The sequence below is a fragment of the Ipomoea nil genome, unplaced genomic scaffold (assembly GCF_001879475.1).
Source record: "Ipomoea nil cultivar Tokyo-kokei standard unplaced genomic scaffold, Asagao_1.1 scaffold0465, whole genome shotgun sequence".
Taxonomy (NCBI): Eukaryota; Viridiplantae; Streptophyta; class Magnoliopsida; order Solanales; family Convolvulaceae; genus Ipomoea; species Ipomoea nil.
Window position 1 is genome coordinate 2,540,088 of NW_017616893.1, and position 24,322 is coordinate 2,564,409.

Below are 24,322 nucleotides of genomic sequence, written 5' to 3' on the forward strand. Positions count from 1 at the left end.
CCATATAATATTAATCTTTTCGTAGGATTATTATTTTTGGGAATTTTCAACCATTTTACCCAACAATCTTAAAACCTTATCCGTTTCCCGTTGGTTGTTAATCTCTAATTTCCTAGAAGAAATGGAGAATCCAGTTTTGCCAGCTCTCGGGGAGGAGAATGCTGTTGAGAAAAACAATGGTGGGAATGGCAATAATGTTGCTAATTCCCAAGCTACACCAGTGAACATTGGTTCACAAGATGGTGGGAGCACCGAGGGATATATTCCCATGACTCGGGTACCTACGGTACCGAGTGGTTCGGCCGAAAGACCGGAGAAATTCACCGGTATTGGATCGAATTTCAAAAGGTGGCAACAAAAGATGTTGTTCTACCTAGCAACTCTCGGCTTGGCGAGATTTTTGACCGAGAAGGTTCCCGAACTAAGGGAACAGGATGCCCAATCCGTGATGGCAGTTGGCTATTGGAAGGATTCGGACTTCCTATGCCGAAACTACATCCTAAATGGATTGTGTGATGCGTTATACGATGTATATCGCAAGATTGGCACAGCGAAAACGCTGTGGGAAGCTTTGGATCATAAATACCGAAGTGAGGATGCCGGCGCAAAGAAATTTGTGGTTGGGCGATTCCTTGACTTCAAAATGGTTGATTCCAAAACCGTGCTAAGTCAGGTTGAAGATTTACAACTAATCTTTGATGAAATCCGTGACGAAGGCATGACGTTGAGTGAGGCCTTCCTAGTGGGATCTGTTATCCACTTGCTGCCTCCAGGGTGGAAGGACTTCAAGAACTACCTTAAGCATAAGCGAAAGGAAATGAACCTGGAGGACCTGATCCAGCGACTCCGAATTGAGGAGGGGAACAGGACGAATGATGGAAGAAATTCTGTCACTATTAGTGCTAAAGCCAATGTTGTGGAGCATGCTAAAAGCTCCAAGAATAACAAGAAGGACAAGCAAAAGCTAGGTCCGAAAGGAGGCATTACCAAGAAGAAATTTCATGGAAAATGCTTTAATTGTGGCAAGACTGGCCACAAGTCCTCTGAGTGCAAAGTTCCAAAGAAGAAGAACAAGAGTTCTGAAGCCAACATGGTTGAGGAAAGCAATCAGAAGGAGGTCGAGATTAGCCTTTCGGCTATGGTGACCGAGGTGAACCTCGTGGACTCTAACCCACGAGAGTGGTTCATCGACACTGGTGCAACAAGGCACTTGTATTGCAACCGAGAAATGTTCAACACCTTTGAGACCGTTGAGGGCGAGAAGGTTTGGATGGGAAACTCTGCTCAGTCTGCTGTGGAAGGCGTGGGCAAGGTGGTTCTGAAGATGACTTCCGGGAAGGAACTGACGTTGAACAACGTGCTGCATGTTCCAGAGCTGAGGAAGAATCTGGTGTCTGGCTCACTGTTGAACAAGCATGGCTTTCGCATGGTGTTCGAGTCAGACAAGGTTGTTTTGTCTAAGTTAGGAATGTTTGTAGGCAAAGGTTATGTAACTGATGGGCTTTTTAAGCTCAATGTAATGCCTATTATCATGAATAAGAGCAAAGTTAATTCCGTTTACTTGCTTGAGTCTTCCAATTTGTGGCATGGTAGACTAGGTCACGTTAATTATAATTCTATACGTAGATTAATTAACATGGACCATATTCCTAATTTTCAAATTAACACAAATAACAAATGTGAAATTTGTGTTGAGGCAAAATTAACGAAAGTACCTTTCAAATCGGTTGAAAGGGAAACTGAACCACTAGAATTAATCCATAGTGATTTGTGCGATTTTAGATCGATACAAACGAGAGGTGGTAATAAATATTTTATCACGTTTATCGACGATAGCACACGTTATTGCTATGTGTATTTGCTTAAAAGCAAAGACGAAGCCTTGGAAAAATTCATTCTTTATAAGAATGAAGTTGAAAACCAACTTAATTGTAAGATTAAGAAAGTTAAAAGCGATCGAGGTGGTGAGTACGAAGCACCTATTGGTGACTTCTGTGCGAGTGTAGGTATAATACACGAGCGTATTGCACCTTACTCACCTCAATCGAACGGTGTTGCCGAACGAAAGAATCGTACATTGAAAGATATGATGAATGCGATGCTTATAAGTTCGGGCCTACCTCAAGACGCGTGGGGTGAGGCTATTTTGACAAGTAATTACCTTTTAAATAAGGTACCCCACAAGAAGCTTGATAAGACTCCTTATGAGCTGTGGAACGGTAGGAAACCTTCCTACCAATACCTGAAAGTGTGGGGGTGTCTTGCCAAAGTTTTGGTGCCAACACCTAAGAAAGTAAAGATAGGTCCTAAGACAGTGGACTGTATCTTTATTGGCTATGCACATAATAGTAGTGCTTATCGGTTCTTAGTACACGAGTCCCATAATCCGGACGTACACGAGAACACGATAATAGAATCAAGGAATGCATCTTTCTTTGAAAATGTATTTCCTTGTAGGTCCAATGAGGGACCGAGTTCATCAAAACGAACATTTGACAAAGCTATGGATAATGATAGTGGGGAATCCGAGAGAGAACCCGAGCTCGAGCCAAGACGCAGTAAGCGGGCGAGAGTTGGAAAATCATTTGGTCCTGATTTTCTAACTTACTTGTTGGAGTACGATTCGAGTACTCTAACTTGTCTATTAGAAAATGAACCCGATTTTCTATCTTGTTTGATAAAAAACGAGCCTCGAACGTACGGAGAAGCCGTGACTTCTACAGAAGGACCAATGTGGAAAGAGGCTATTAAAGGTGAAGTGGATTCTATTTTACAGAATCACACTTGGGAACTTGTTGATCTTCCTCCGGGTAGTAAACCCTTAGGATCCAAGTGGGTCTTTAAAAGGAAGATGAAACTCGATGGTTCCATCGAGAAGTATAAGGCTAGGCTTGTAATCAAGGGTTACAGGCAACGTGAGGGCCTTGATTACTTCGACACGTATTCTCCCGTGACGAGAATAAATTCCACTAGAATGATACTTGCTATAGCCGCGCTGCGGAATTTGGAAGTTCATCAAATGGACATTAAAACCGCTTTCCTAAATGGCGAACTAGATGAGGAAATCTATATGGAACAACCCGAAGGGTTCGTGGTTCCGGGCCAAGAAAGGAAAGTGTGTAAGTGGGTTAAATCACTATATGGTTTAAAACAAGCGCCTAAGCAATGGCACGAGAAGTTTGACCATGCGATGTTGACTAATGGATTTAAAATAAACAAAAGTGACAAATGTGTCTACGTTAAAGAAACGATAGACGGTTATGCCATTCTTTGTTTATACGTAGATGACATGCTCATCGTTGGTAGTAACGATCGGATGATCAAGTCTACAAAAAACATGTTAAATGCGAGATTTGACATGAAGGATATGGGTTTGGCTGATTTAATCCTCGGAATTAGAATCATTAGAAGACCTGATGGTCTGGTGTTAAGCCAATCACATTATATTGATAAAATCCTTGAAAAATTTAACAAGGATAATCATCAAGGGACTAGGACGCCATTAGATCGAAGCGTTCATCTAACCAAGAACCACGGAGAGTGTATTTCTCAAGTAGAATATGCTCGGGTTATTGGTAGTTTGATGTATCTAATGAGCTGTACTAGGCCGGATATTGCCTTTGCGGTTAGTAAACTCAGTAGATATACGAGTAACCCCGGTGCCATGCACTGGACGGCAATAGTGAAGGTTCTGAGATACTTAAGGTATACTCGAGACCTTGGACTGCACTATGGGAGATATCCTGCTGTACTTGAAGGGTATAGCGACGCTAGCTGGATATCCGATATTAAGGACTCCAAGTCCACAAGTGGCTACGTGTTTACACTAGCCGGTGCAGCCGTTGCATGGAAATCCTCTAAACAGACCGTGATAGCTAGATCCACGATGGAATCTGAGCTGATAGCCTTGGACAAATGTTGTGAAGAGGCTGAATGGCTACGCCATTTTTTAAAGGATATTCCTAATTGGGAAAGACCTGTACCTCCAATATGTGTGCATTGCGATAGTCAAGCTGCAATTGGACGAGTACAGAATCATATGTATAATGGTAAGTCTAGACATGTGCGTCGTAGACATAATACCATTAGACAACTTCTCACAACTGGTGTTGTCTCGATTGACTACGTAAAGTCAGAAGATAATATAGCGGATCCGCTAACCAAAGGGTAATGTAGAGTAGCTGTGGAGAAGTTGAGACGAGGAATGGGTCTAAAGCCCTTGGTATAAAGTTCTATAGTGGACACCCAACCTAGCTGGCACCTAGGTTCAATGGGACAACTAAATTATGGAACGGAGCGTGTCACTGTGGGGGTCTCAGATTCCCTACCACTCCTCGTTAGAAACAGTGGCTCCCGCACAAGGTTAGCATGTTAAATGCTTTAGTGATTCGAATGTCGGTTGACATATGTGAGTATGCAGGATACTCGGGAAAGAATCACCTATGTGAGAGAGAAGTGAGGGTCGCTTCAAAGGAGAATTGACGGGCATAATTCTTCATAAACTCTTGCAGAACCAGGAATGCTGACCCACGACCAAAATGGGCACAATCATGAGAACAAAGCATGGTTGGGTGGTTCCTGTGTGAGATATGTCATCGTCTACACAAACGGCAGTCGGTTCAAAGACATCGCGTTCTACCGTACAGTCAGTAGAGTAAATGTATCTTCACGAGGGAAGGTTCAAAGGGTGTGACCCTACCTATCCTATGCAGGGATCGACCGTTGAACACAGTTGTTTCCGTTTTAAAACTACCCCCGAAAATCAATTTTCATTCATGTGGGGGATTGTTGGAAAAATTAGCTTAAAATGGCATAAAATGGCATATTAAGTGGCTATTTTGTGGTACAATTATCAGTGGGGTCCACTTCCGATTTGGGTCGGGTCAAAGTGGATTCGGTTTCTTCGTAGTGAGACGAAGAAATTGATATATTGTACGCTCAAAACGGATAATGGGTGAATGAGATATTGATTCTCAAAGTAGACCCATTTAAGTTGGGAAATGAAGGGAAAATGTAGGACTTTGTCCCACATTGGTTTGGAAACAAGATTTGCCCCCCTTATATACATGAGCTCTTTTCAAGCTTGTAGAATTGTATAGCATAGAGGCTCTCTCGCGCGGGGGGGGGGGGGGGGGGGGGTGCAAATCAAAATCCAACTAGAGGACATAAAAAAGGCTTGAAATCAAGCCCGAGCTCGCGTGCGGGCCCAACTTCGGTATCATTTTCCAACTGGTACCTACCCTCGTGCTACAAAGGAGCAAGAGTGGTTGTGGTGCACCGAGAGCACAACTCTCGTGCATTCCGTGACCACGAGAGTGGTGCACTCTCGGGTTGCACCATAGTGAGCACGAGAGATGTACTCTCGTGTTGCTGGTCCGTGTGCTCTCGTGTGAACCTGCACCCCAACGGTCTGAAACCCGAAAGTTCAGCCTGTTGTACAGGAGCACAACTCTCGTGCATTCTGTGACCACGAGAGTGGTGCACTCTCGGGTTGCACCATAGTGAGCACGAGAGATGTACTCTCGTGTTGCTGGTCCGTGTGCTCTCGTGTGAACCTGCACCCCAACGGTCTGAAACCCGAAAGTTCAGCCTGTTGTACAGATTAAACTCATCTGTTACGGAATTAATACTGTTTTAATTCCAATTTTAAATATGCGTTTAATCCTACTTAGTGGGTGACCGTTACAGGTGTTATACAATTGGTTTAATACCAATTAAAAGCCATGTTGAATGCTATCCCTTCCAACAACCCTATATAAAGAGAGGTAGAGCAGTAACATTTTACACACAGTGAGAAACAAAGGAATTCCAGTAACTTTTCATCTCAAAACTTCTGCTTCTACTCTCTTCTTTAGCTAATCTGTGTTCCAGCTTTGCTTTGTTTGCCGGGTTCCTTGTTTAGGTGCTTAAACAAGGAATCGTAGCACGTTTTATCCTGGGAAACCTAGGCTACAACGCTCCTAGCACTTGTGGGAGGTAGCAAATAAGGTTTTAAGGAAAAGAACCTTGTGTTCGAACTCGTGCTAAACCTTTACCCAAACACTCAACTTTTTCCTTCCCAATTCTTTCTGTTTTCCCATATAATATTAATCTTTTCGTAGGATTATTATTTTTGGGAATTTTCAACCATTTTTCCCAACAAATTAAACCTAGACTCGTCTTTGCTTTATGCTTTCTTGCCTCTAGATTTAATTTTGCATCACTCGCAATTGCAAGGGTTGCATTTGAAGTTGTACCCGCACTTGCACCCATTCTCAACTACGACCTTCCCCATCATAGATCCCATCCAACTAGCTGCAAAACACAAACAATTCATTAATCATGAAATCCTTAACCCCACACACAAAATATTTTGAAAACTCTATATCTATCAATCCCAAAATAAATTTATCTTCAATTTCCACTTTATCATTGGATCACCCAAAAAAGCGAATGAAATCATGATAAAGAAAGCAAAAGAACACACAATCGGAGAAGAGGAAAATGAAGATTTATGATTGGGATCACCCAAAAAAGCGAATGAAAATACACAGATCGAAGAAGAGAAAGAAGAACAAAAAATGAAGAATTATGATTGGAATCACCTAAAAAGTGATTGGAATCAGATAAAGAAGGCAAAAGAACACACAGATCCAAGAAGAGGGAAATGAACAGAAAATGAATACTTATGATTTCTTTAGTTACCAATTTATTGTATTTATAGGTGAAAAATGTAAGAATTATAAATTTTTATGATTTTTCAAAAGGGAAGTATAATTATTTATTTAGGGTCTTTAAATACTAATCCTGAATGACACTTTTGTCCAATGATATTGATATTACTAAAGTGTCCTTGAGTTTGAACGGGAAAATCTTACAATCACTTCTGTTATTATATATATATATATATATATATATATATATATATATATATATATTCAAATGAGAACCTATGTTAAGATGTGAACCAGAGAACCAACCTGGGTCCTTTATCTAGATTAGTGGATGGTGCATGTCATCTATAACACAATGTACACATGTAATGCACTGCAAACACAATGCACACACATTGTGCACGGCATTTTGGCTCGACTTTTCCATGCATCATGTTTTGGGCCATTGGATGATGCAACATCAAGGGTGTGCACAGGTTCTCAGGTTCACACAATAAGATATGTTCTCAGCTGAAAATAAACATGCACGCATATATATATATATATATATATATATATATATATATATATATATATATATATATTGAGATTGGAATATAATATAACATATTATTAAAAAAACACATTTGGAAGTTGTGTTAGTTTGCTGAATTTGCTTTAAAATATATATAGCAAGTAATTAACCAATTAAGGCAGGGAGTTTGGTTCAAATTATACAATATAATCAAGGGAATGTAAGTTTTGGAATATCACATTCACATGTTTGTTTTAGATTATCTTACTTTTCAAAGGGATCAGAATACAATATTCCCCAATGATCACACTACAAGAATGTTCGACATATAGCGACGTTTTTTAAACATCGGTAAAAATAACAATACGTCACCAAATGTCTTTACTGACGAAATAAAAACGTCACCCGGACCGTCGGGTTAGCGGCGTATGGAAAGGTATTACTGACGAAGTTAATTTTTTGTCACAAAATATTACGATTACTAACGTTTTTGCATGGTTTTGATATTGTCATTGAATACATAATTTTTGCAACGGAATATTAAAAAAAAAAACGTCGTAATAGCTTGTTACGAAGTAAAATATTTCGTCAGCAAATGTGTCTTTACTGACGTCTTCCATACAATTATGCTTGTCATTAATAAATTTTATTGGTGACGAAAAATGAAATGCGTTAATAAAATAACATTTGTTGACGATTGTGTACATTATTATGCTGCTAGTAAAAAGACATTTACTGACTTTTTTTCATATTCGTTTTTCATCGCAAAATTTTATATTTGGAGATATTTACAATTTTGTGACCTTTGATTGATGATAATTTACATATGCTTGTATATAGAATGGTTTACACTACAGTTTCATGAAATTAAAAATAAAATATTTTAGTATCAATTAAATGTTAATTTTGTAAATAAAACATTTAGGGACGCTTATTATAAAACGTCATTGATTCTATATTTTTACTGACAAAAAAAAAAAAAATTTCGTCAGTAAATATTTCAAAAATTTTCACTTCCTTTACCAAAATATATAGTGACGTTATTTAATATAACGTCATAAATTGTAATATTTAGCGACGTTTTTTAGAGTGTCGTTAAAATTTTCGTCGGGAAATGCAAGATTTCTTGTAGTGATATGAATAACGTAACATACCTTCCACATTGAATTTTGAAGGGAATGTGATTTCTCCACAACTCTTATTTTATTTTAAGTTTTTTAAGATTCTCATGCATATTTACTATTTTTTCCTTTTAATTCTAATTATTATGAAATATATATCTTATTATTATATGTTAAGGGTATTAAAGTGAAAAAAAAAATCATTATAAGATAAAATATAACACCTTAGCCAAACATATTTAAATTACACACTTTAGTTTTAACCAAATACATGAATCTAACATTTCATAAGATAATCTAAAATTCTAAACCAAATGCCCCTAAAGGTAACCTACAAAATAGTGTTGATTGCAATTTTTTTTTTTTTTTTTTTTTTTTTTTTTTTTTTTTGGTAATGTGAGTTTGAAGTTCTAATTGGAGCTTTTTGAATTTTAAGAGCCTAATTGCACAATGCAATCCTGTATAATTAGATGACATATTTGACATTTTGACTCGAGTTAATACCATCTGAGGTCCTCCGAGTATAATGGTTTTGCTACGTTTAGTCCTAAACTTTCAAATTGACCATCTGTGGTCCTTCGACTTTCAAATTTAATCATTCGTGGTCCAAGTTAACCACTTATGGTCCTTCAATTATTAAATTTTAACCAACCATGTTTCTTTCAAGAGGACCACGACTGGTTAAATTTTGAAACTTGAAGGACCATGGGTGGTTAACTTTGACCAGGAATGGTTAAATTTAAAAGTCGAAGGACCACATATGGTCAATTTGAAAGTTTAGGACTAAACGTGGCAAAACTACTACACTCGGAGGACCTCAGATGCTATTAACTCTTTTGACCCTTATCTCCATTTTTTTTTTGAAATTTTACGTTTCTTCCTCGTTCAATATATTAACTATTTATATTGAATTTATCTTCTTATTATTTTTCTCATTGGATAATTATTTAATCATGCAATGCATGATATTTGCCTAATATTTAACTAAATTAAAAGTTAAACAGTTGTGCATTGAATGGAAGAAAAGTAATTAATGGTTTATTATGCATTTATACATAGTGATTTACATGGAATAACAATATAACATGTTTTACACCAATTTTTACCACAGTACAATATTGAATTTATTATACTATCTCTGTTCAAGAATACGCACGAGAGACTCTTCACAACAAGACTACTTATGGGATAAATGGTTAATACCATTTACTAAACAACCATGCACAAATTGAACTAGTTTGAAGTCGTGCATTGAGTTAGCACTTCAAAAATGAGTCCTATGAGTGATAGTGTCAAGTGATCTTTCGAGAATTATTAAAAGGTCAAATTGATCAATCATGCACTGCTAGTTGATGATGCTTTAATTTGGATATCAACTTACATATCTACCCCTAAAAAATGGATAAAAAGGCATATATTCTTTTGCATATATGGGAATGTCAAAATGGGAAATCAAGATATGGAAGAACATGTAATGGTGACTAGTCTAATCCACTTTTGGCTGAGGCTAGTATAAATAGAGCTTGTGAATAACAAGAGATTGTACCAATTGAATGTAAAAGGAAGAGAGGCATTGCATGAAGAGAAAAGTGTTGTTAGGTTGCCAAGGATATTATCTATGAATATGTCTAATAGAACAAGTCCAATCCGACCTATTTAATCTCTAATAATTTTGAGTAAATGATAATGAGGATCCTTCGCATAATTGCATTGAACGTAAACGTCACATTTTTGTTTGCCAACATCCTTTTTATACTTATCTTTTTGGCATTAATAGATATGTAGTGGTTTCATGAACATCTATTTGTCAGAGATTCTTTTCTGAATAGGTTGTTGTGGTCTAGTGGTTATCACGTTAGTCTTACACACTAAAAGTCCCCAGTTCAAGATGCATTTATCTTTTGCAGAGTTCCTTCCCATTTTTTATCTTGGGCATCAACATTTATCTTCTGTAGAGCTCCTTCCGTATCAACACATTTTAACGATGGAAGTTCATCTGATTTTTGGGGATAACTCAACCGACTTTTTGCATAATTTCTTCTGTTGGCCTTCTTGAATCTTGATTCGTGCAATTACTTGTCTATTGCCTTTCTTGATTAACTCTCTATTAACCGTTTTGATTAGTATCGATCATCTCATCTTGGTTAGGGTTGACCTTTGGCTTTCTTTTTTCCATTTCAGATCTTGTTCTTTTCAACTAGTTGGTGTAGTGTAGTGGTTATCACATTAGTCATACACACTGAAGGTCCCCAGTTCAATCCTGGGCACGCAATCTAGTGTATATTTATGTAGTGTCTTATAGTCTCATGAGAAGATGTTGTCTCAGTCTAACATAAGCCTCTGTTTCCCTCTAAAACGGCTATTACACTAGTTGATCCAACATTTTTGCCATAGGTCATAGTTATACATTCTTGAAATATTTACTTTTATGAAAAAATTTGAAAATCTTGCATTGATATACGTCATGATACCAAGTGATACTTTATTTGATAAATTCTAAAACACTAATTTAAAAATACACATTGAGCATTGCACTATTCGCGCAATACACATGTCATAACTAGTATATATATAAGGGTTCAAGTGAAAAAGAAGCCACAGGTAAAACGTGCGATTGCATCTCAACCATTCATCAACTCATCTTTTTAAATAAAATTCGTCACATGCGATCCACAACAATGTGCACTAGAAGGCATAACAATGTGCTCTTGAATGGATAACACACTACAAAAAAACGGGATATTTAACGACACAAACATAGCAACAATTTTATATAACCGCCACGTAAATATATGTTTAGTGGTGGTTGCGACGAAGAGAGAAAGAGTTTGTTGTTTATTGAATATCTGAATACAAAATGTGATAATACAAAATACAAGTAATGTAGTTGTTCATATACAATAGGTTACCAGTTAAGTCAAACTAATCCTGACCACATATATTCCTAATTTCACTAACACACCCCCTTCAGAACAAGGTTGAAGGGAGACAACATTGATCTTGTCCCGCAGAAGCCCAAAACATGGAGCCAGTAACGGCTTCGTGAAAATATCAGCACTTCTTTTCTTGAATAGGTTGTTGCGGTCTAGTGGTTATCACGTTAGTCTTACACATTAAATGTCCCCAGTTCAATCTTGGGCACTGATGCATTTATCTTTTGCAGAGTTCCTTCCCAGTTTTTATCTTGGGCATAAACATTTATCTTCTGTAGCGCTCCTTCCGTATCAACAAATTTCAACGATGGAAGTTCATCTGATTTTTGGGGATAACTCAACCGACTTTTGGCATAATTTCTTCTGTTGGCCTTCTTGAATGTTGATTCGTGCAATTACCCTTCTATTGCCTTTCTTGATTAACTCCCTATTAACCGTTTTGATTAGAACCGATTACCTCGTCTTGGTTAGGGTTGACCTTTGGCTTTCTTTTTTCCATTTCAGATCTTGTTTTTTTCAACTAGTTGGTGTGGTGTAGTGGTTATAACATCAGTTTTACACACTGAAGGTCTCCAGATCAATCCTGGGCATCAACATTTGCATTTATTAGTGTAATTTACCCATCAAGAGTGTACACAATATTTCGTACATTTATGTTGTCTCACTCTAACATTAGCCTCATTTGTTTATGTTTTTTTTTGGCGGGGAGGGGGAGAATTTGGTCTTATTTTTTAAGGTGCACTGAGCCAAGGCACTAAAAGTGCGAAAGTGACAACAAATGTTTTTTTTTGGGGGGGAGGGGGAGAATTTGGTCTTATTTTTTAAGGTGCACTGAGCCAAGGCACTAAAAGTGCGAAAGTGACAACAAAAGGAAGCATGGAACACGCCAATTAATAGTGTTTTGTGTTGCAAAAGCTATGCTTCGGTATTATTCAGTGAAGGTGTTTCCCTCTAAAACGGTTATTAGACTAGTTGATCCAACATTTTTGCCATAGGTCATAGTTATACATTCTTGAAATATTTACTTTTACGAAAAAATTTGATAATCTTGCGTTGATATACGTCATGATACCAAATGATACTTTATTTGATAAATTCAGCTGCACTAATTTAAAAATACACATTGAGCATTGCACTATTCGCGCAATACACATTTCGTAACTAGTATATATATAAGGGTTCAAGTGAAAAAGAAGACACAGGTAAAATGTGCGATTGCATCTCAGCCATTCATCAACTCATCTTTTTAATCAAAATTCGTCACATGCGATCCACAACAATGTGCATTAGAAGGCACAACAATGGGCTCTGGAATGGATAACCGCCGCGTAAATATATATTTAGTGGTGGTTGCAATGATGAGAAGAAGAGTTTGTTATTGATTGAATATCTGAATACAGAATGTGATAATACAGAATACAAGTAATGTAGTTGTTCATATTCAATAGGTTACCAGTTAAGTGAAACTAATCCTGACCACATATATTCCTAATTACACTAACACACCCCCTTAAGCACAAGGTTGAAGGAAGACAACATTGAGCTTGTCCCGCAAAATCCCAAAACGTGGAGCCAGTAACGGCTTCGTGAAAATATCAGCGCTTCTTTTCCGGAATAGGTTGTTGTGGTCTAGTGGTTATCAAGTTAGTCTTACACACTAAAAGTCCCCAGTTCAATTTTGGGCACTGATGCATTTATCGTTTGCAGAGTTCCTTCCCAATTTTTATCTTGGGCATCAACATTTATCTTCTGTAGAGCTCCTTCCGTATCAACACATTTTAACGATGGAAGTTCATATGATTTTTGGGGATAACTCAACCAACTTTTTGCATAATTTCTTCTGTTGGCCTTCTTGAATCGTGATTCGTGCAATTACCTGTCTATTGCATTTCTTCATTAACTCTCTATTAACCGTTTTGATTAGAACCGATCACCTCTTCTTGGTTAGGGTTGACCTTTGGCTTTCATTTTTCCATTTCAGATCTTGTTTTTTTTCATCCAGTTAGTGTGGTGTAGTGGTTATCGCGTCAATCTTACACTCTGAAGGTCCCCAATTCAATCCTGGGCATCAACATTTGCATTTATTAATGTAATTTACTTAACAGGAGTTTACACAACCTAGTGTACATTTACGTTGTGTCTTATAGTCTCATGAGAAGATGTTGTCTCACTATAACATTAGCCTCGTTTTTTTTTTTTTTTTGTTTAGGGTGGGGGGGGGGGGGGATGAGAATTTGGTCCTATATTTTAAGGTACACTGCGCCAAGGCACTAAAAGTGCGGAAGTGAAAACAAAAGGAAGCATGGAACACGCCAATTAATAGTGTTTTGTGTTGCAAAAGCTATGCTTCGGTATTATCCAGTGAAGGTGCTTTCCTCTAAAACGGCTATTACACTAGTTGATCTAACATTTTTGCCATAGGTCATAGTTATACATTCTTCAAATATTTACTTTTACGAAAAAAGTTGATAATCTTGCATTGATATACGTCATGATACCAAATGATACTTTATTTGATAAATTCTGAAACACTAATTTAAAAATACACACTGAGCTTGCACTATTCGCGCAATACACATGTCGTTACTAGTATATATATAAGGGTTCAAGTGAAAAAGAAGCCACAGGTAAAACATGCGATTGCATCTCAACCATTCATTAACTCATCATTTTTAAAAAAAATTCGTCACATGCGATCCACAACAATGTGTACTGGAAGGCACAACAATGTGCTCTGGAATGGATAACACACTACAAAAAACGGGATATTTAACGACTCACACATTGCAACAATTATATATATCCGCCGCGTAAATATATATTTTGTGGCTGTTGTAACGATGAGAGGAAGAGTTTGTTATTGATTGAATATCTAAATACAGAATGTGATAATACAAAATACAAGTAATGTAGTTGTTCATATACAATATGTTACCAGTTAAGTCAAACTAATCCTAACCACATATATTCCTAATTACACTAACACACTCCCTTAAGCACAAGGTTGAAGGGAAACAACATTGAGCTTGTCCCGCAAAAGCCCAAAACGTGGAGCCAGTAACGGCTTTGTGAAAATATCAGCGCTTCTTTTCTGGAATAGGTTGTTGTGATCTAGTGGTTATCACGTTAGTGTTACACACTAAAAGTCCCCAGTTCAATCTTGGGCACTGATGCATTTATCTTTTGCAGAGTTCCTTCCCAGTTTTTATCTTGGGCATCAACATTTATCTTCTGTAGAGCTCCTTCCGTATCAACACATTTTAGCGATGGAAGTTCATATGATTTTGGGGGATAACTCAACAAACTTTTTGCATAATTTCGTCTGTTGGCCTTCTTGAATCATGATTCGTGCAATTACCTGTCTATTGCATTTCTTAGTTCGGGTTGACCTTTGGCTTTCTTTTTACCATTTTAGATCTTGTTTTTTTCAACCAGTTGGTGTGGTGTAGTGGTTATCACGTCAGTCTTACACACTGAAGATCCCCAGTTCAATCTTGGGCATCAACATTTGCATTTATTTGTGTAATTTACTTAACATGAGGGTACACAACCTAGAGTATTTTTATGTTCTGTCTTATAGTCTCACTAGAAGATGTTGTCTCACTCTAACATTAGCCTCGTTTGTTTGTGTTTTTTTTTAGTGGGGTGGGGGAGAATTTGGTCTCATTTTTTAAGGTGCACTGCGCCAAGGCACTAAAAGTGCGAAAGTGACAACAAAAGGAAGCATGGAACACGCCAATTAATAGTGTTTTGTGTTGCAAAAGCTATGCTTCGGAAGAATTCAGTGAAGGTGTTTCCCTCTAAAACGATTATTACACTAGTCAATCCAACATTTTTGCCATAGGTCATAGTTATACATTCATGAAATATTTACTTTTACGAAAAAATTTGATAATCTTGCATTGATATACGCCATGATAACAAATGATACGTTATTATTTGATAAATACTTAAACACTAATTTAAAAATACACATTGAGCATTGCACTATTCGCGCAATACACATGTCGTAACTAGTATATATATCAGGGTTCAAGTTAAAAAGAAGCCACAGGTAAAACGTGCGATTGCATCTCAACCATTCATCAACTCATCTTTTTTTAAAAAAATTCGTCACATGCGATCCACAATAATGTGAACTGGAAGGCACAACAATGAGCTCTGGAATGGATAACGCACTACAAAAAACGGGATATTTAACGACACACACATAGCGACAATTAAATACAACCGCGGCGTAAATATATATTTAGTGGTGGTTGCAACGATGAGAGGAAGAGTTTTGTTATTGATTGAATATCAAAATACAGAATGTGATAATACAAAATACAAGTAATTTAGTTGTTCATATACAATAGGTTACCAGTTAAGTCAAACTAATCCTGACAACATATATTCCTAATTACACTAACACACCCCCTTAAGCACAAGGTTGAAGGGAAACAACATTGAGATTGTCCCGCAAAAGCCCAAAACGTGGAGCCAGTAACGGCTTCGTGAAAATATCAACGCTTCTTTTCCTGAATAGGTTGTTGGGGTCTAGTGGTTATCACGTTAGTCTTACACACTAAAAGTCCCCAGTTCAATCTTGGGCACTGATGCATTTATCTTTTGCAGCGTTCCTCCCCAGTTATTATCTTGGGCATCAACATTTATCTTGTGTAGAGCTCCTTCCGTATCAACACATTTTAACGATGGAAGTTCATCTGATTTTGGGGGATAACTAAACAAACTTTTTGCATAATTTCGTCTGTTGGCCTTCTTAAATATTGATACATGCAATTACCTGTCTATAGCATTTCTTGATTAACTCTCTATTAACCGTTTTGATTAGAACCGATCACCTCTTCTTGGTTAGGGTTGACCTTTGGCTTTCTTTTTTCAATTTCAGATCTTATTCGTTTCAACTAGTTGGTGTGGTGTAGTGGTTATCACGTCAGTCTTACACATTTAAGGTCCCCAGTCCAATCCTCAGCATCAATATTTGCATTTATTTGTGTAATTTACTTAACATGAGGGTACACAACCTAGAGTACATTTATGTTCTGTGTGTTTTATAGTCTCACGAGTAGATGTCGTCTCACTCTAACATTAGCCTTGTTTTTTTTTTTTTTGGGGGGGAGGGGCAGAATTTGGTCTTATTTTTTAAGGTGCACTGCGCCAAGGCACTAAAAGTGCGAAAGTTACAACAAATGGAAGCATGGAACACGCCAATTAATAGTGTTTTGTGTTGCAAAAGCTATGCATCGTTATTATTCAGTGAAGGTGTTTCCCTTTAAAACGGTTATTACACTAGTTTATCCAACATTTTTGCATTAGGTCATAGTTATACATTCTTGAAATATTTACTTTTACGAAAAAATTTGATAATCTTGCATTGATATACGCCATGATAACAAATGATACGTTATTATTTGATAAATACTTAAACACTAATTTAAAAATACACATTGAGCATTGCACTATTCGCGCAATACACATGTCGTAACTAGTATATATATCAGGGTTCAAGTGAAAAAGAAGCCACAGGTAAAACGTGCGATTGCATCTCAACCATTCATCAACTCATCTTTTTTTAAAAAAATTCGTCACATGCGATCCACAATAATGTGAACTGGAAGGCACAACAATGTGCTCTGGAATGGATAACGCACTACAAAAAACGGGATATTTAACGACACACACATAGCGACAATTAAATACAACCGCGGCGTAAATATATATTTAGTGGTGGTTGCAACGATGAGAGGAAGAGTTTTGTTATTGATTGAATATCAAAATACAGAATGTGATAATACAAAATACAAGTAATTTAGTTGTTCATATACAATAGGTTACCAGTTAAGTCAAACTAATCCTGACCACATATATTCCTAATTACACTAACACAACCACTTAAGCACAAGGTTGAAGGGAAACAACATTGAGATTGTCCCGCAAAAGCCCAAAACGTGGAGCCAGTAACGGCTTCGTGAAAATATCAACGCTTCTTTTCCTGAATAGGTTGTTGGGGTCTAGTGGTTATCACGTTAGTCTTACACACTAAAAGTCCCCAGTTCAATCTTGGGCACTGATGCATTTATCTTTTGCAGCGTTCCTCCCCAGTTATTATCTTGGGCATCAACATTTATCTTGTGTAGAGCTCCTTCCGTATCAACACATTTTAACGATGGAAGTTCATCTGATTTTGGGGGATAACTAAACAAACTTTTTGCATAATTTCGTCTGTTGGCCTTCTTAAATATTGATACATGCAATTACCTGTCTATAGCATTTCTTGATTAACTCTCTATTAACCGTTTTGATTAGAACCGATCACCTCTTCTTGGTTAGGGTTGACCTTTGGCTTTCTTTTTTCAATTTCAGATCTTATTCGTTTCAACTAGTTGGTGTGGTGTAGTGGTTATCACGTCAGTCTTACACATTTAAGGTCCCCAGTCCAATCCTCAGCATCAATATTTGCATTTATTTGTGTAATTTACTTAACATGAGGGTACACAACCTAGAGTACATTTATGTTCTGTGTGTTTTATAGTCTCACGAGTAGATGTCGTCTCACTCTAACATTAGCCTTGTTTTTTTTTTTTTTGGGGGGGAGGGGCAGAATTTGGTCTTATTTTTTAAGGTGCACTGCGCCAAGGCACTAAAAGTGCGAAAGTTACAACAAATGGAAGCATGGAACACGCCAATTAATAGTGTTTTGTGTTGCAAAAGCTATGCATCGTTATTATTCAGTGAAGGTGTTTCCCTTTAAAACGGTTATTACACTAGTTTATCCAACATTTTTGCATTAGGTCATAGTTATACATTCTTGAAATATTTACTTTTACGAAAAAATTTGATAATCTTGCATTGATATACGTCATGATACCAAATGATACTTTGTTATTTGATAAATACTGAAACACAAATTTGAAAATACACATTGAGCATTGCACTATTCGCGCAATACACATGTCGTAACTAGTATATATATAAGGGTTCAAGTGAAAAAGAAGCCACAGGTAAAACGTGCGATTGCATCTCAACCATTCATCAACTCATCTTTTTTAAAAAAAAAATCGTCACATGCAAACCACAATAATGTGCACTGGAAGGCACAACAATGTGCTCTGGAATGGATAACACACTACAAAAAACGGGATATTTAACGACACACACATATCGACAATTATACACAACCGCCGCGTAAATATATATTTAGTGGTGGTTGTAACGATGAGAGGAAGAGTTTGTTATTGATTGAATATCTAAATACAGAATGTGATAATACAAAATACAAGTAATGTAGTTGTTCATATACAATAGGTTACCAGTTAAGTCAAACTAATCCTGACCACATATATTCCTAATTACACTAACACAACCACTTAAGCACAAGGTTGAAGGGAAACAACATTGAGATTGTCCCACAAAAGCCCAAAACGTGGAGCCAGTAACGACTTCGTGAAAATATCAGTGCTTCTTTTCCTGAATAGGTTGTTTTGGTCTAGTGGTTATCACGTTAGTCTTACACACTAAAACTCCCCAGTTCAATCTTGGGCACTGATGCATTTATCTTTTGCAGAGTTCCTTCCCAGTTATTATCTTGGGCATCAACATTTATCTTCTGTAGAGCTCCTTCCGTATCAACACATTTTAACGATGGAAGTTCATCTGATTTTGGGGGATAACTCAACAAACTTTTTGCATAATTTCGTCTGTTGCCTTCTTGAATCTTGATACTTGCAATTACCTGTCTATAGCATTTCTTGATTAACTCTTTATTAACCGTTTTGATTAGAACCGATCACCTCTTCTTGGTTAGGGTTGGCCTTTGGCATTCTTTTTTCAATTTCATATATTATTCATTTCAACTAGTTGGTGTGGTGTAGTGGTTATCATGTCAGTCTTACACATTGAAGGTCCCCAGTTCAATCCTGGGCATCAACATTTGCATTTATTTGTGTAATTTACTTAACATGATGGTACACAACCTAGAGTACATTTATGTTCTGTGTGTGTCTTATAGTCTCACGAGAAGATGTTGTCTCACTCTAACATTAGCCTTGTTTTTTTTTTTGGGGGCGGGAGGGGCAGAATTTGGTCTTATTTTTTAAGGTGCAGCGCCAAGGCACTAAAAGTGCGAAAGTTACAACAAATGGAAGCATGGAACACGCCAATTAATAGTGTTTTGTGTTGCAAAAGCTATGCATCGGTATTATTCAGTGAAGGTGTTTCCCTTTAAAACGGTTATTACACTAGTTTATCCAACATTTTTGCATTAGGTCATAGTTATACATTCTTGAAATATTTACTTTTACGAAAAAATTTGATAATCTTGCATTAATATACGTCATGATACCAAATGATACTTTGTTATTTGATAAATACTGAAACACTAATTTAAAAATACACATTGAGCATTGCACTATTCGCGCAATACACATGTCGTAACTAGTGTATATATAAGGGTTCAAGTGAAAAAGAAGCCACAGGTAAAACGTGCGATTGCATCTCAACCATTCATCAACTCATCTTTTTTAAAAAAAAATTCGTCACATGCAAACCACAATAATGTGCACTGGAAGGCACAACAATGTGCTCTGGAATGGATAACACACTACAAAAAACGGGATATTTAACGACACACACATATCGACAATTATACACAACCGTCGCGTAAATATATATTTAGTGGTGGTTGTAACGATGAGAGGAAGAGTTTGTTATTGATTGAATATCTAAATACAGAATGTGATAATACAAAATACAAGTAATGTAGTTGTTCATATACAATAGGTTACCAGTTAAGTCAAACTAATCCTGACCACATATATTCCTAATTACACTAACACAACCACTTAAGCACAAGGTTGAAGGGAAACAACATTGAGATTGTCCCGCAAAAGCCCAAAACGTGGAGCTAGTAACGACTTCGTGAAAATATCAGTGCTTCTTTTCCTGAATAGGTTGTTTTGGTCTAGTGGTTATCACGTTAGTCTTACACACTAAAACTCCCCAGTTCAATCTTGGGCACTGATGCATTTATCTTTTGCAGAGTTCCTTCCCAGTTATTATCTTGGGTATCAACATTTATCTTCTGTAGAGCTCCTTCCGTATCAACACATTTTAACGATGGAAGTTCATCTGATTTTGGGGGATAACTCAACAAACTTTTTGCATAATTTCGTCTGTTGCCTTCTTGAATCTTGATACTTGCAATTACCTGTCTATAGCATTTCTTGATTAACTCTTTATTAACCGTTTTGATTAGAACCGATCACCTCTTCTTGGTTAGGGTTGACCTTTGGCATTCTTTTTTCAATTTCATATATTATTCTTTTCAACTAGTTGGTGTGGTGTAGTGGTTATCACGTCAGTCTTACACACTGAAGGTCCCTAGTTCAATCCTGGGCATCAACATTTACATTTATTTGTGTAATTTACTTAACATGAGGGTACACAACCTAGAGTACATTTATGTTCTGTGTGTGTCTTATAGTCTCACGAGAAGATGTTGTCTCACTCTAACATTAGCCTTGTTTTTTTTTTTGGGGGGGGGGAGGGGCAGAATTTGGTCTTATTTTTTAAGGTGCACTGCGCCAAGGCACTAAAAGTGCGAAAGTTACAACAAATGGAAGCATGGAACACGCCAATTAATAGTGTTTTGTGTTGCAAAAGCTATGCATCGGTATTATTCAGTGAAGGTGTTTCCCTTTAAAACGGTTATTACACTAGTTTATCCAACATTTTTGCATTAGGTCATAGTTATACATTCTTGAAATATTTACTTTTACGAAAAAATTTGATAATCTTGCATTGATATACGTCATGATACCAAATGATACTTTGTTATTTGATAAATACTGAAACACTAATTTAAAAATACACATTGAGCATTGCACTATTCGCGCAATACACATGTCGTAACTAGTATATATATAAGGGTTCAAGTGAAAAAGAAGCCACAGGTAAAACGTGCGATTGCATCTCAACCATTCATCAACTCATCTTTTTTAAAAAAAAAATCGTCACATGCAAACCACAATAATGTGCACTGGAAGGCACAACAATGTGCTCTGGAATGGATAACACACTACAAAAAACGGGATATTTAACGACACACACATATCGACAATTATACACAACCGCCGCGTAAATATATATTTAGTGGTGGTTGTAACGATGAGAGGAAGAGTTTGTTATTGATTTAATATCTAAATACAGAATGTGATAATACAAAATACAAGTAATGTAGTTGTTCATATACAATAGGTTACCAGTTAAGTCAAACTAATCCTGACCACATATATTCCTAATTACACTAACACACCCCCTTAAGCACAAGGTTGAAGGGAAACAACATTGAGATTGTCCCACAAAAGCCCAAAACGTGGAGCCAGTAACGACTTCGTGAAAATATCAGTGCTTCTTTTCCTGAATAGGTTGTTTTGGTCTAGTGGTTATCACGTTAGTCTTACACACTAAAACTCCCCAGTTCAATCTTGGGCACTGATGCATTTATCTTTTGCAGAGTTCCTTCCCAGTTATTATCTTGGGCATCAACATTTATCTTCTGTAGAGCTCCTTCCGTATCAACACATTTTAACGATGGAAGTTCATCTGATTTTGGGGGATAACTCAACAAACTTTTTGCATAATTTCGTCTGTTGCCTTCTTGAATCTTGATACTTGCAATTACCTGTCTATAGCATTTCTTGATTAAGTCTTTATTAACAGTTTTGATTAGAACCGATCACCTCTTCTTTGTTAGGGTTGGCCTTTGGCATTCTTTTTTCAATTTCATATATTATTCTTTTCAACTAGTTGGTGTGGTGTAGTGGTTATCACGTCAGTCTTACACACTGAAGGTCCCCAGTTCAATCTTGGGCATCAACATTTGCATTTATTTGTGTAATTTACTTAACATGATGGTACACAACCTAGAGTACATTTATGTTCTGTGTGTGTCTTATAGTCTCACGAGAAGATGTTGTCTCACTCTAACATTAGCCTCGTTTGTTTATGTTTTTTTTTTGGGAGGGGGAGGGGCAGAATTTGGTCTTATTTTATAAGGTGCACTGCGCCAAGGCACTAAAAGTGTGAAAGTGACAACAAATGGAAGCATGGAACACGCCAATTAATAGTGTTTTGTGTTGCAATAGCTATGCTTCGGTATTATTCAGTGATGGTGTTTCCCTCTAAAACGGTTATTACACTAGTTGATCCAACATTTTTGCCATAGGTCATAGTTATACATTCTTGAAATATTTACTTTTACGAAAAAATTTGAGAATCTTGCATTGATATACGTCATGATACCAATTCATACTTTATTATTTGATAAATACTGAAACACTAATTTAAAAATACACATTGAGCATTGCACTATTCGAGCAATACACATGTCGTAACTAGTATATATATAAGGGTTCAAGTAAAAAAGATGCCACAGGTAAAACGTGCGATTGCATCTCAACCATTTATCAACTCATCTTTTTTTAAAAAAATTCGTCACAGGCGATCCACAATAATGTGCACTGGAAGGCACAACAATGTGCTCTGGAATGGATAACACACAACAAAAAATGGGATATTTAACGACACACGCATAGCGACAATTATATATAACCGCCGCGTAAATATATATTTAGTGGTGGTTGCAACGATGAGAGGAAGAGTTTGTTATTGATTGAATATCTAAATACAGAATGTGATAATACAAAATACAAGTAATGTAGTTGTTCATATACAATAGGTTACCAGTTAAGTCAAACTAATCCTGACCACATATATTCCTAATTACACTAACACAACCACTTAAGCACAAGGTTGAAGGGAAACAACATTGAGATTGTCCCGCAAAAGCCCAAAACGTGGAGCCAGTAACGACTTCATGAAAATATCAGTGTTTCTTTTCCTGAATAGGTTGTTTTGGTCTAGTGGTTATCCCGTTAGTCTTACACACTAAAACTCCCCAGTTCAATCTTGGGCACTGATGCATTTATCTTTTGCAGAGTTCCTTCCCAGTTATTATCTTGGGCATCAACATTTATCTTCTGTAGAGCTCCTTCCGTATCAACACATTTTAACGATGGAAGTTCATCTGATTTTGGGGGATAACTCAACAAACTTTTTGCATAATTTCGTCTGTTGCCTTCTTGAATCTTGATACTTGCAATTACCTGTCTATAGCATTTCTTGATTAACTCTTTATTAACCGTTTTGATTAGAACCGATCACCTCTTCTTGGTTAGGGTTGGCCTTTGGCTTTCTTTTTTCAATTTCATATATTATTCTTTTCAACTAGTTGGTGTGGTGTAGTGGTTATCACGTCAGTCTTACACACTGAAGGTCCCCAGTTCAATCCTGGGCATCAACATTTGCATTTATTTGTGTAATTTACTTAACATGATGGTACACAACCTAGAGTACATTTATGTTCTGTGTGTGTCTTATAGTCTCACGAGAAGATGTTGTCTCACTCTAACATTAGCCTCGTTTGTTTATGTTTTTTTTTTGGGAGAGGGGGGGGGGCAGAATTGGGTCATATTTTTTAAGGTGCACTGCGCCAAGGCACTAAAAGTGCGAAAGTGACAACAAAAGTAAGCATGGAACACGCCAATTAATAGTGTTTTGTGTTGCAATAGCTATGCTTCGGTATTATTCAGTGATGGTGTTTCCCTCTAAAACGGTTATTACACTAGTTGATCCAACATTTTTGCCATAGGTCATAGTTATACATTCTTGAAATATTTACTTTTACGAAAAAATTTGAGAATCTTGCATTGATATACGTCATGATACCAATGTATACTTTATTATTTGATAAATACTGAAACACTAATTTAAAAATACACATTGAGCATTGCACTATTCGCGCAATACACATGTCGTAACTAGTGTATATATAAGGGTTCAAGTGAAAAAGAAGCCACAGGTAAAACGTGCGATTGCATCTCAACCATTTATCAACTCATCTTTTTATTAAAAAATTCGTCACATGCGATCCACAATAATGTGCACTGGAAGGCACAACAATGTGCTCTGGAATGGATAACACACTACAAAAAATGGGATATTTAACGAAACACACATAGCGACAATTATATATAACCG

General features: G+C 36.8%; 6 non-coding genes across 6 annotated transcripts; all 6 read left to right on the plus strand.

The window, feature by feature from the left end:
• Positions 1 to 11,744: 11,744 nt before the first annotated feature.
• On the plus strand, positions 11,745 to 11,817 carry TRNAV-UAC. Its single transcript has one exon. It is a non-coding gene; the product is annotated as a tRNA-Val (tRNA).
• A 2,838-nt stretch (positions 11,818 to 14,655) lies between these two features.
• TRNAV-UAC lies at positions 14,656 to 14,728 on the plus strand. Its single transcript has one exon. It is a non-coding gene; the product is annotated as a tRNA-Val (tRNA).
• A 4,352-nt stretch (positions 14,729 to 19,080) lies between these two features.
• On the plus strand, positions 19,081 to 19,153 carry TRNAV-UAC. The gene has a single exon. It is a non-coding gene; the product is annotated as a tRNA-Val (tRNA).
• A 1,400-nt stretch (positions 19,154 to 20,553) lies between these two features.
• On the plus strand, positions 20,554 to 20,626 carry TRNAV-UAC. The gene has a single exon. It is a non-coding gene; the product is annotated as a tRNA-Val (tRNA).
• A 1,403-nt stretch (positions 20,627 to 22,029) lies between these two features.
• Positions 22,030 to 22,102, plus strand: TRNAV-UAC. Its single transcript has one exon. It is a non-coding gene; the product is annotated as a tRNA-Val (tRNA).
• A 1,410-nt stretch (positions 22,103 to 23,512) lies between these two features.
• TRNAV-UAC lies at positions 23,513 to 23,585 on the plus strand. Its single transcript has one exon. It is a non-coding gene; the product is annotated as a tRNA-Val (tRNA).
• Positions 23,586 to 24,322: the final 737 nt, after the last annotated feature.